This window comes from Rattus rattus, chromosome 11, assembly GCF_011064425.1.
Source record: "Rattus rattus isolate New Zealand chromosome 11, Rrattus_CSIRO_v1, whole genome shotgun sequence".
NCBI classification, from domain to species: domain Eukaryota; kingdom Metazoa; phylum Chordata; class Mammalia; order Rodentia; family Muridae; genus Rattus; species Rattus rattus.
The window spans coordinates 20,905,392-20,916,504 of NC_046164.1; positions in this window are offsets into that span (position 1 = coordinate 20,905,392).

Here is an 11,113-nt window from a genome sequence, read left to right on the forward strand (position 1 = left end):
CCCAGGGTTCCGAACATTCCGAACTTCCTCTTCAACCTTTGTTTAAGCAGAAATGTCCCTTTCTGTTACAGGTACTTGAGCTTTCTGGTAATGGCAAACAAACAAACAAAAAAGCAGAAAATTGGGTAGTAATGAGCAGGAGAAGTAAGGAGTACCACCGCTCTTCTACAGGAGGGGCTCTGGTAGACCCGCCTCCTCATGCATGCCAGCAAGGAGCAGCAACAAGAATGGCCGCTGCAATATTTGTACCTGATCACCTGCCAATCCTGAGTCACCCTGATCAGTATACCTCAGCTGAAGGAGCAAAGGCACAGAGATGTTGGGGAATATACTCCGTGCAACTTTCTGGATGTAGGTCTAGACCAGTCTTTCCAAATGAAAATGCCATTTCAAAGATGTGCAAACTAACCTACTAGCTGCCTCCCCAATACACCCATAGGGAGCCAGTGGTCTCGAGGGTGGGAGTGAGAGGTGCCCCTCACAGGTGGAGGTGGGGGAGGCTCCACCTGAGAACTAAACAGCACAATGCACATTCTATTCTGTGGACAGTAACCAGGGAATGCCAAGCAATACGAAACTGCTTACCAGCAGATGAGGGACATGATACCTCATAGGGTTTAATGTCCTAAAATATTCTGGGAGGGAATATTCTATTGGGGAATGAAGCACCTAATGTATTTAATTATCAGTCATTTAAATTAAAATAAGTACACGTGGCCCACAATTACCGTATTGGACTGTGTAGCTCTAGAACATTCTGACTGGACAGCACTTTGCGAATAATCTACATCACTAGGTTTCAGCCTACTTATTAATGTTTTAACTTTAAGCTTTATGCATTGAAACGTAAAGGGAAGTTTTCAAAGTATTGATGGGCAAGGAGGCCCTGAAGGAAATAATATGCATAAGGCTTGGAGGCAGGATAGCATGGGTGTGGTTGAAACAGCAAAACTATCAGGCTGACTGGAAATAGAATCAGAGTTTCCAAGATAATTGGGGGAAACCAGGAATGTTGCATAGTGGAGGCCTTAAAGGGTTATAATGACTTGACAGGCGCCGCAGTGTCACTCGGACTTTCTGTCCAGGAAGGGCTCAAAGAGAACTGTGCTTTATAAGACTGGTACCACCCATGCATTGGGTCCTGGCTTAAAACTTTTTTTAACTTTAGTTTTTACTCATGTGAGTTGTGTGCACATAGATTCCTGGTGTGTAGGATGCCCCTGGAAGCCAGAAGATAGATCACCTAAAGCTGAAGTTACAGGTGATAGTGAGATCCCCATTGTGGGTGCTGGAAACCCAACCCGGGTCTTCTGGAAGAGCAGCAAGCACTCTTAACTACCAAACCGTGTAGTTTAGCCACTGCTCTTTCCAAGGGTCCGTCCTCCACTCAGACAGAAGCACACCTGCCACTGTATTCTCCTGAATCCAGTTATTTCTCATGAAGCTCTGTCTCAGCTTCTAAGTCTGTCTACCCACCCTGTGATGGACTCTGTAGTGGGTCAAGGAGAGTGACCTATTGACCTTCCATAGTACGTGCCTGACTCAGTAACATCTCACTGTACATGTGTGGGCATTGAAGAGTCGCCTCCGATGGATAGTTCAGTATCTTTTTCAAAACAAAAACATGGTATCATCAATTCTTCTGAGATACCACACCAGGGAATAAGATCAGGGTCCCCAGCACTGAACTCTTGCAGAGGCCTCCTTTCTCAAATATTTGCACTGTTCCTTTTACTTCTTTTGCCCCAAGCCTTTCACTCCACCCATGTACAGGTGTCTTCCTTCCTTCAGTCTTTCTTCCTGGTGTATAGCAGACCTCCAAGTAAACCCTTGGCCCCTCAGGCTCCTCACTGACTTGCTCTTTAAATGTCAGGAATGCAGAATATCCATCCCACCTCCCTGGAGGCTGTCACTCTATTGGGTAAGCCACACAGCAGGTACCGCAGCTTCCTGGTACCTGGCACAAAGAGCAGGAATTAAGAATTCTTTGTTGGCTTAGTAAACAGCACCTCTGGCTTCCCTTTTCCCTTTTGTCATGCTACTGCTCTACCTAAAGGCCTTGGGTCAGAACTGGCCCACACTGGTTTCCCATCTGCCTGACTCAGGTACTGTCAACCTCTCAGAACTGCCCAGCCCTCAGTGTAGCGCCTCCCCAGGATATGGCCGGCGTTACTTGTGCACTGCTGCTATCACCATCTGAGTAACGTATAAGCTTTCTTGTCCCCTTGCTCTCCCCACTTGCTTGCTCCCTGACTACGTGCAGTTCACCTGGCTCATATTGTCCTTAAGTATTCATAATACTGATGATAGATAATTAGCAGTGTAGTGAAAATTAAGAACAATGGGACTAGGGATGTTCAATTAATGTTTTCAATGTTTAAAGAAATATGGATAATAAAAATGAATACTGGGTGAAAATACATGCTCCACTATGTTCATAGCAGCCTTATTTATAATAGCCAGAAGCTGGAAAGAACCCAGATGCCCTTCAACAGAGAAATGGATACAGAAAATGTGGTACATCTACACAATGGAGTTACTCAGCTTTTAAAAACAATGACATCATGAAATTCATAGGCAAATGGATGGAACTAGAAATTATCATCCTGAGTGAGGTAACCCAGTCACAAAACATCATATATGGTATGCACTCACTGATAAATGGATATTAGCCCAAAAGCTCAAATTACACAAGATACAGTCCACAGACCACATGAAGCGCAAGAAGAAGGACGACTAAACTATGGATGCTTCAGTCCTTCTTAAAAGGGGGAACAAAATACTCACAGGAGGAAATATGGAGACAAAGTGTGGAGCAAAAACTAAAGGAAAGGCCATCCAGAGACTTTCTCACCTGGAGATCCAGCCCATATACATACAACCACCAAACCCAGACAATATTGTAGATGCCAAGAAGTGCATGCTGACAGGGATCTGATATAGCTGTCTCCTGAGAGGCTCTGGCAGAGGCAGACAAATACAGAGGCGAATGCTTGAAGCCAACCATTGAACTGAGAATGGGGTCCCCAGTGGAGGAGTTAGAGAAAGGATTGAAGGAGCTAAAGGGGTTTGAACCTCATAAGAACAACAATATCAACCAAACAGACCCCCTCAGAGCTCCTAGGGACTAAACCACCATCCCAAGAGTACACAGGGATGGACCTATGGCTCCAGCACATATGTAGCAGAGGATGGTCTTTTTGGGCATCAATGGGAGGAGAGGTCCTCAATCCTGTCAAAGCTTAATCCCCCAGTGTAGGGAAATGTCAGGACAGGGAGGTTGGAGGGAGTAGTGGATTGGTGGGGGAGCACCTTCATAGAAGCAGGGGGAAATAGTGGGTTTCAGGGAGGGAGGACCTGAAAAAGGGATAACATTTGAAATGCAAATAAAAAATGAAAAAATAAAAAATACAGATGTATGAAAATTTAAAAAAAGAAAATACATGGCTAACAGAATGTGGAATTGAATCACTGAATGTATGTAATCACCCAGTATTGTATGTCAGAGTTCTTTATCTTGTTAGTTCTTGGGAGTAGAATAGAATTGTGTATTGAACATGTGTCTGTATATAGTGGAGTATTCTACTACTCAGAGAAGTAAAATCTGAGCACTGCTTCGCCTTCTAAATTCTGCACATCATTTTCATTATCAGCAAAGATAGTTTCTAAATTGCGTACTTTATTGAATGGTTATTGTTGGGGTTTAAATCTCAACTCGCACCTGGACAAAGCACACCAAGCTAACATGATTCCACTGGAGAGGTTTAATGAGAGAAGAGTAGAAGAGGGGAGAAACAAAGGCCAGCCATGAGCACGTGGAGGAAAGGAGGGGATGGGGAGAGAAGGGACAGGGACGAAGAGGATACAAGAACAGAGAAGAGTAAGGGCAAGAGAAGAGCAAGAGGGAGAGGAGGGGGCAAACAGCCCCCTTTATAGTCAGGCACAGCTGGCTGTTGCCAGGTAACTGTGGGGCTGAGCATACCTGGCTATTGCCAGGTAGCTGTGGGGGTGGAGCTTAGACAAAATACCAACAGTTATACTTTTACTAGTTGAAGCATTGCTTGATATGTCTCCAAGGAGCAAATTTGTTTAATGTCTCCTTCCTGCCAGCCTCTATATTCATTAGTGTGGAGGCATATTGCTATGCAGTGGTCATTAACACTACCCACAAGTGTGTTAAATGTCCAAGTTACTATAACAAAACACCCTAGACTGCGTGATTTATAAACAATAGAAACCCAGTCTCACAGTTCCGGAAATAGGGAAGTCTAAGATCCAGGCCCTGACAGAGTGGTTTCTGCTCAGTTCCTAGATCTTTTCATTGTGATCTTGTTTGGTGAAGGGTCAAGGGCCCTAGGGCATCTTTATAGGGACCCTGCCCCCATGATCCACTCACTTCCCAAAGGCCCCACCTTGACACCACGACCCAGAGGATTGTTTTGAAGATCTAAATTCTGAAGGGAACCCGAGCATTCAGACTGTCAGATGTAGATATCGTTAACAAATCCAGCATACCCAGTGTGTAATGAACAGTTTACATGTTATGCCATTTAAATCTCATTACAATCTCATTTTATAAATGGGAACACTGAGATGTTGGTTAATTGTTAATTGATTGCTAAGTGCCTGGAGCTGGGCTGCCAAGTCAGGCCTAACAAACCTCAGGCCTCTTGCCTGCCTGGGTCCACTGTTTCAGGCCAAAACCCCCACAACAACATCACTGTCCTGTGCCCCTCAGGAAATGCCTCCTTGGGCATTTTGCAGTCCCACTGTGAAAATGAGGCAACTGTATCCCTCAGGTTTCCACTTTGTTGTTTCAGGAAGAGCAGTTTAACACCCAGAGAAGCCTAATGGACAAGCTCCCCAGCAGGTAAGCCAGCATTTTGTGCTTTGTGGGGTGGTCTGTCCTTTCCACTTTTGGCTAAATTTTATATCACTCAGGATAGAAATTCTCTTTTGTTTCCAGTAATATCTAAACCAGTAGGCAGAGCAAGACCCAAAATCCGTTTCTTTCTGTCTCATTCAGATTTCAGTTCAATTATGTGATTTATTTTAAGTTTTTTGTGGAGTTTGTTGTTATTTTAATATGTTATTTTACTGTGTGTGTCTGTCTCTGTGTGTGTGTGTGTGTCTGTGTGTGTGTGTGTGTGTCTGTGTGGTGTGTGTGTGTGTCTGTGTGTGTCTATGGTGTGTGTGTGTGTGTCTGTGTGGTGTGTGTGTCTGTGTGTGTCTATGGTGTGTGTGTGTGTGTCTATGGTGTGTGTGTGTGTGTTGTGTGTGTGTCTGTGTGGTGTGTGTGTCTGTGTGTGTCTATGGTGTGTGTTGTGTGTGTGTCTGTGTGTGTCTATGGTGTGTGTGTGTGTGGTGTGTGTGTGTCTGTGTGTGTCTATGGTGTGTGTGTGTGTGTGTGTGTGTGTGGTGTGTGTGTGTCTGTGTGTGCCCCTGTGTAGAAATCAAAAGACATCTTGTGGGGATCAGTACTCTTCTCTACCCCATGAGAGTTGAACTCAGGTCCTCTGCCTTGGCAGCAGCACACTTCATGCTCACTTCTTGCCCGCTCACGTCTCCAGCTCCTTGTGATTGCCTTTTCATTTTATTGTTGGGAAGAAAATTGAGAATGTGTGTGATGAGACAACAAACCAACCAAATCTTCACACTGAAAGATTTCCAGTTTCCCAAGGACCTTGGGATATCTCCAGTGACGTTCACACCCCACCAGCACACTGGTTCTAAGGTGTCATCCCAGCACTACTGTAGCCTCTGACTCTTGGGAATTTGTCAGCAGCACATTTTATTTAGGCCTCACCCCAGACTCCTATATCAGAAACTACCCATAATGCCCAGGACCCAGGTGACTCCAGTGTATCAGTCAGTTGAGAGACCAGGTCCTGGGTTATTCCCTCTATTATGAAACCCTCAGGTTTCTGTGTTGGAGGCTTGGGACCACTGGGATGGAGGTATTTGGGGAGATCCTAAAGAGTTTGGTAGGAAACTCCTAGCAACAGGAAGTAGGTCAATGGGGCGTGTCCTTAGTCACTAGGGTGTGTTCTCTGCCCTACCCCCTCACCATCCCACTCTTCACCGTCCCCTACTTCCTGGTTGCTCTTTGGTACATGATTCCGTAGCCATGCTATTCTGCCTCACCTCAGGCCCAGAACAGTGAATCAGCTAGCCTTGGACTGAGACAAGGACTGAGACAATAAGTCTTCCCTTCTTTGGAATAATCTCCTGGTTATTTGTTGCAGAGAAGAAAACTCAAGCAACCCACCTTGCTTTCCTTGCATTTATTTCTGACTCTTCTCCCTGGCTCCCTTACCAACTAACTTGCAGGACCATCCCCTGCATTTTAGCTCCAGGGCCCCAGCCTGGTGTTTCCCTACTCCATGTATCTTAGCCATGGTACATCCGTTATCCTTGTTGTTCTGGCACACTCTAGGCCATCATGCTGTCCATCTCTGCAGAGGTTTTTCATTCTTCCAGATCCACATCATCTGCCCGTCTAACCTTCCTGTCACCCAGTGTGACGGGATAAGGACCTGGCCTCCTAGCTGCTCAGCATTATTCAATTCTGTGGGCCCAAACGAGTCCTTGCGGCACTCTGGGCACCTCATTTCATCTACATTTCAATCTCTAATCATAGCTACCTCCTGGACCATTCCATCAACTGTGGGCTCTAAATAATGAGCTCAGGCCTCCTTCTCTTAGTCCACCAGGTTTCTCATGCTCAATAGTGTCGTGTAACTGGTTCTGGTTGCTTCTCTCTAGCAGGATTAGACACCCCAGCCCCCAGGGGCTCTCATCTAATAACTAATCAAGTAAAACCAGTTTAAGTTTATGCTAAAAAAAAAAAAAAAAAAAAAAAACTAGGGACAGTCCTACGCAGATGTGATAATAAGTGTCTAAACTGAATAGCAAGCTGAAACAGCAAAGCAAATAGCCAATGACAAGATCAGGAAAGATTTGAATAAAGCTGTATGGCCAGGGAAAGAGACAGCAATGGTGCCCTAGAAGGTTGTAAGCATCTGGGGTGAGCATCCTTAACTCTGCAAGGCTCTTAGTTTAAAGTCAGAGCTTACAGCTCACTAGAGTTCTGTGCTCTTTGTAAGTTGCTGTAAACTTGGACTTCATGGATTCCAAACCATTGTTCCAGGTCCCTGTAGGTCTCCCAGCACTTAGGTCTCCTGGCATGTTTTCAGGAGCTCATCAGTACAAATGCCTTGTTTTATTGTTTCTCTTTCAAAACACCTCATTTGAAAATGTGGCTAATTCATCATTTAAGCTAGCATCGTTCATTGTTAGAGGCTAGCAGCACTGCTGCCCACTCCAAGATGAAACTTACTTGTTACTTCTGTTTCTTCCATGAGGTATACATACCTCAGCTTTCCTTAACTCAGAGCCCCAGGGCAGCACCTCCATGCTGTGCCTGGGGGCTTTAAACAGTGAACGGATCAAACAAAGGAATACAAAATGAACAGTAGAGAATGCACTTATAGAGAACAATAATTCAGCCAAGGAAACAGAAAACTGCCTTGTGTGAGCTCAGCTAGAAACATCAATGTCAGATGGTTCTCATTCTTGCTGCTCTGCGGGTGCCATACAGCATCCGATAAGAACTAGTGTTTGAGTTACTAATAAATTTTAACAAGTGAGAACATTCAAAAACTGTGGACCACAGAATATGAGAATCAAGTGTAGCTATAAAATTTCAGTTATCTACTGGTATATAAGAAGCACTATGTAAACTTGGCGTATTTAGGATTGCATGGTATTAAATATCCTAAGGCTCTGGGCATCTCTGGGAAGGTTGTAGGTGGAACTGTGAAAATAGCTCTTCAGAGTTGTGCTCTGAATGGACCTATGGTTTCTGTGTAGGTGATAAGTCAGGAAAGAGGCATGAACAGAGAAAAGACAGACTCAAAAATAGTGTAGTAACCCAGTAACAAAGAGATCAGCATGCCCGAGAACCTGACAGAAGAAATGGCCGTGGTAGGAAAGAGTGTGTCAAAGAAAGAGTCAGGCCTGGTGCCACGTCTGTAATCCTGGCAGGAGGCTGAGGAAGGAGACTGGCGTGAGCTCGAGGCTAGACAGGGATCTATAACAAGACTCTGTCGCAAAGGATTAGAGGAATGGAGAGAGGGAGGGAGGCAGGGCAGAGAAGATGGGAGGATTCACCAGTACCAACTGATGTCAAATCTCCACGGAGAAGTCTTCTGAATCTTCCTGAGGGATCTTAGGAGTTCTTTGCCTATCTCTGTCCAGTGCTTCTAGTACTTTATTGGTCATCTAAAGTTTTTGTTTCTTTGTTTGTTTTTACAGTTTGGGGGTATTGATTTTTTTGTTTTGTTTTAGTTTGGGTTTTTGTTTGTTTGTTTTGTTGTTGTTGTTGTCTGTAAAAGACAGGGCCTTACTCCAGGTTAGCCTCAAACTCATAGATTGATCCCTCTATCTGTCCATCTGTCTTTACACTTTTCTCCCTTGCTGGACTATCAGTCTCTTTGGTCCCTCATATCAAGTTCAGGACTCAGGTGCTCAGGAGATATAATATTGCAGGGATGGCCTGTGAATCCCTCAACAAGCAGCAGAGGCCTCTCCCTGTGTCCTAGTATCTTCCATCTGGAAGGCACGTAGATCCCAGAACCACATTCATTATTTTCAATTGAAAAATTATTTTTACTATAATTTAGAAACACTGAACACACAGGGACATCCTAGAAATCCAATTCTTATCTTGACCTTTAACCATGCTTCTGTCTTGGGTCTGCAAACAGATTTATAAAATTAAGGGGGTGGGTGGAATGTCTCATCTTGAAGGCTTTTTTTGACTTGAGTACTATATTAATCATCTCTGATTGACAGAGCAAAATGTTATCAAGTGGGTAGCTTAGACATCAGAAATGTATTCTTCCACAGCTTCCAATGGAGATGCAGAGTTCAGGCTTGTGGCTGGCAGCCTCATCCTGACCTCACACAGATGTTCAAAGATGGATGGGGACCCTCTTTCTCTCTCCCCGCTCCCCCATACATTCAGAAAGGCCTCCAGTCCTATCAGATTACATCACTATTCTTAAGAACTCATTGAATTCTAGAAGCCGTGTCTCCCAATGCAATCACAGTGGATAAGGGTTTCAGCAAGTTCATTTCAAGGACACACTTTGGTTCACATTAGTCATTACAGGACTCCAGAGATGACCCTTCATTTATCCCAAGCATTGCTATGTATCATTGTTTCTTTGTAGCCTTTAAGACTTTACCTGAGCTTCTCTCCATGCGGTTTCTTCATTGTTTGTAGGAGCTGGCTTTTCCCAAATGGACTCCCCCATGGTTCCTGCCATCTCTCAGATAAAGCTGTTTACTAAAACGAGCTGTGTTGGAGACATACCCCAGGTCCCCTGTGGTTTTGGGGTGGGCATAGTAGAAATATCACTTATTTCTCTTCAGTACCTAAGCACCCAGCTCTTGAGGGTGTTCTCTCAATGACAACAAACATGGCAAGAGCTAGCATATATCAAGAACTCACCTGCCAAGCACACTTTGCCAGGTGTCTTAGTCAGTGTCCTATTGCTGTGAAAAGGCACCATGACTATGAAAACGCTTATGAAAGAAACTAATTGGGGCTGGCTTACAGTTTTAGAGGCTCAGTCCATTATCATTATGGCAGGAAGCATGGCAACATGCAGGTAGGCAGGGTGCTGGAAAGGTAGCTGACAGTTCTACATCTGCATCCATGGGTAGCGGAAGAGTAAGACCCTGGGCCTGGCTTGAGCTTTCGAAACCCCAATGCCCACTCTAAGTGTCATGCTTTCTGACAAGGCCACACCTACTCCAAAGCTATACCTCCTAATCCCTCTTAAGTAGTACCACTTCTTAATAGCCATACATTTAAATATTTGACTCTATGGGGGCCATTCTTATTCAAACCACCACCACAGGCTTATTGTATGTTTGTATGAAGTCATCCTCAGAACAGCCTTACAAGGTTGGATATTACTCTTTCTTTCTCCCACTTTGAGATTAAGGGAGGATCTGTGATGAACTCCAGGCCACCCAGCTTCCAACAACCTACTTCAGAGCCCACTGCCCAGACTCTAACAGCAGACCATCTTCCGTACCTCACTTTAAGAACCCATCCTCCTGTTGGGGATTTAGCTCAGTGGTAGAGTGCTTGCCTAGAAGCGCAAGGCCCTGGGTTCGATCCCCAGCTCGAAAAAAAGAAAAAAAAAAAAAAACCCATCCTCCTCTTCTAAGAAACAACACACTGCTTTCTGTCCTCTCTGATCTCTCCCAGAGTACCTCACTACTGAGGTAATTGCATAGTTTTTGCACATCGAGCAATTCTCCACCTCTGCACTCCAGCTGTGTGTAACACAGTCCAACTAACTTCCTGCTCTAGCTGCCACAGGTAGCACCAGATGCTGCAGGTTAAGGGCAAAACCACGAGACTGTCCCCATTCTGTATGCCGGTTACAAACCCAGACCCTGAACGTGTGGCCAAGCAGCCATAAATCAAAGTTGAAAGGTGCCCTGGCTTGCAGAACTGAGAGATTATTGGGTTGCTGGTTTGTTACAAAGAACAATTTAAAGAAGTGGATGAGCAGCTAGGTGACACTGAACAAAGGCAAGGTCTAAGAGGGCCACAGGAGCATTTATACCACCCAGGAGCATTTATACAAATTTTTGGCAACCTCTAGTGCTAAGACAGTACTCCATGATGAGAGATGGAAGTCAACATGAAGGGCTCCAGTGGAAACTGTTGGCCATCGAAAGCCACAGAGAACACAATTGCTTCCAAGATGGACAGGAGTCTGTCTAAGGAAGAGAGGGGAAGAGATGGATCCCTGATGTCTCTTCTCTTTGTTCTCTAGTCCAGCCCACTGATGGAATCTAAAGGCAAGAGAGCTGCAGGGATAAAGTTCCTGGAAAAATAGCCGGGCAAAGGAAGGGCAAATCCAAGAGCAAACCGACCATGACAGAGCATGCTCTTTAAATAAATCCCATATTTTAGGCACATGGTTCTTTTCATTTCTTACTCATTACATGCCACAGCCTGGAGTAACAGTCCACATGTAAGTTAGAAAACGAACTGGGGATTCAAGCTACAGAGCGATGCAGTCCA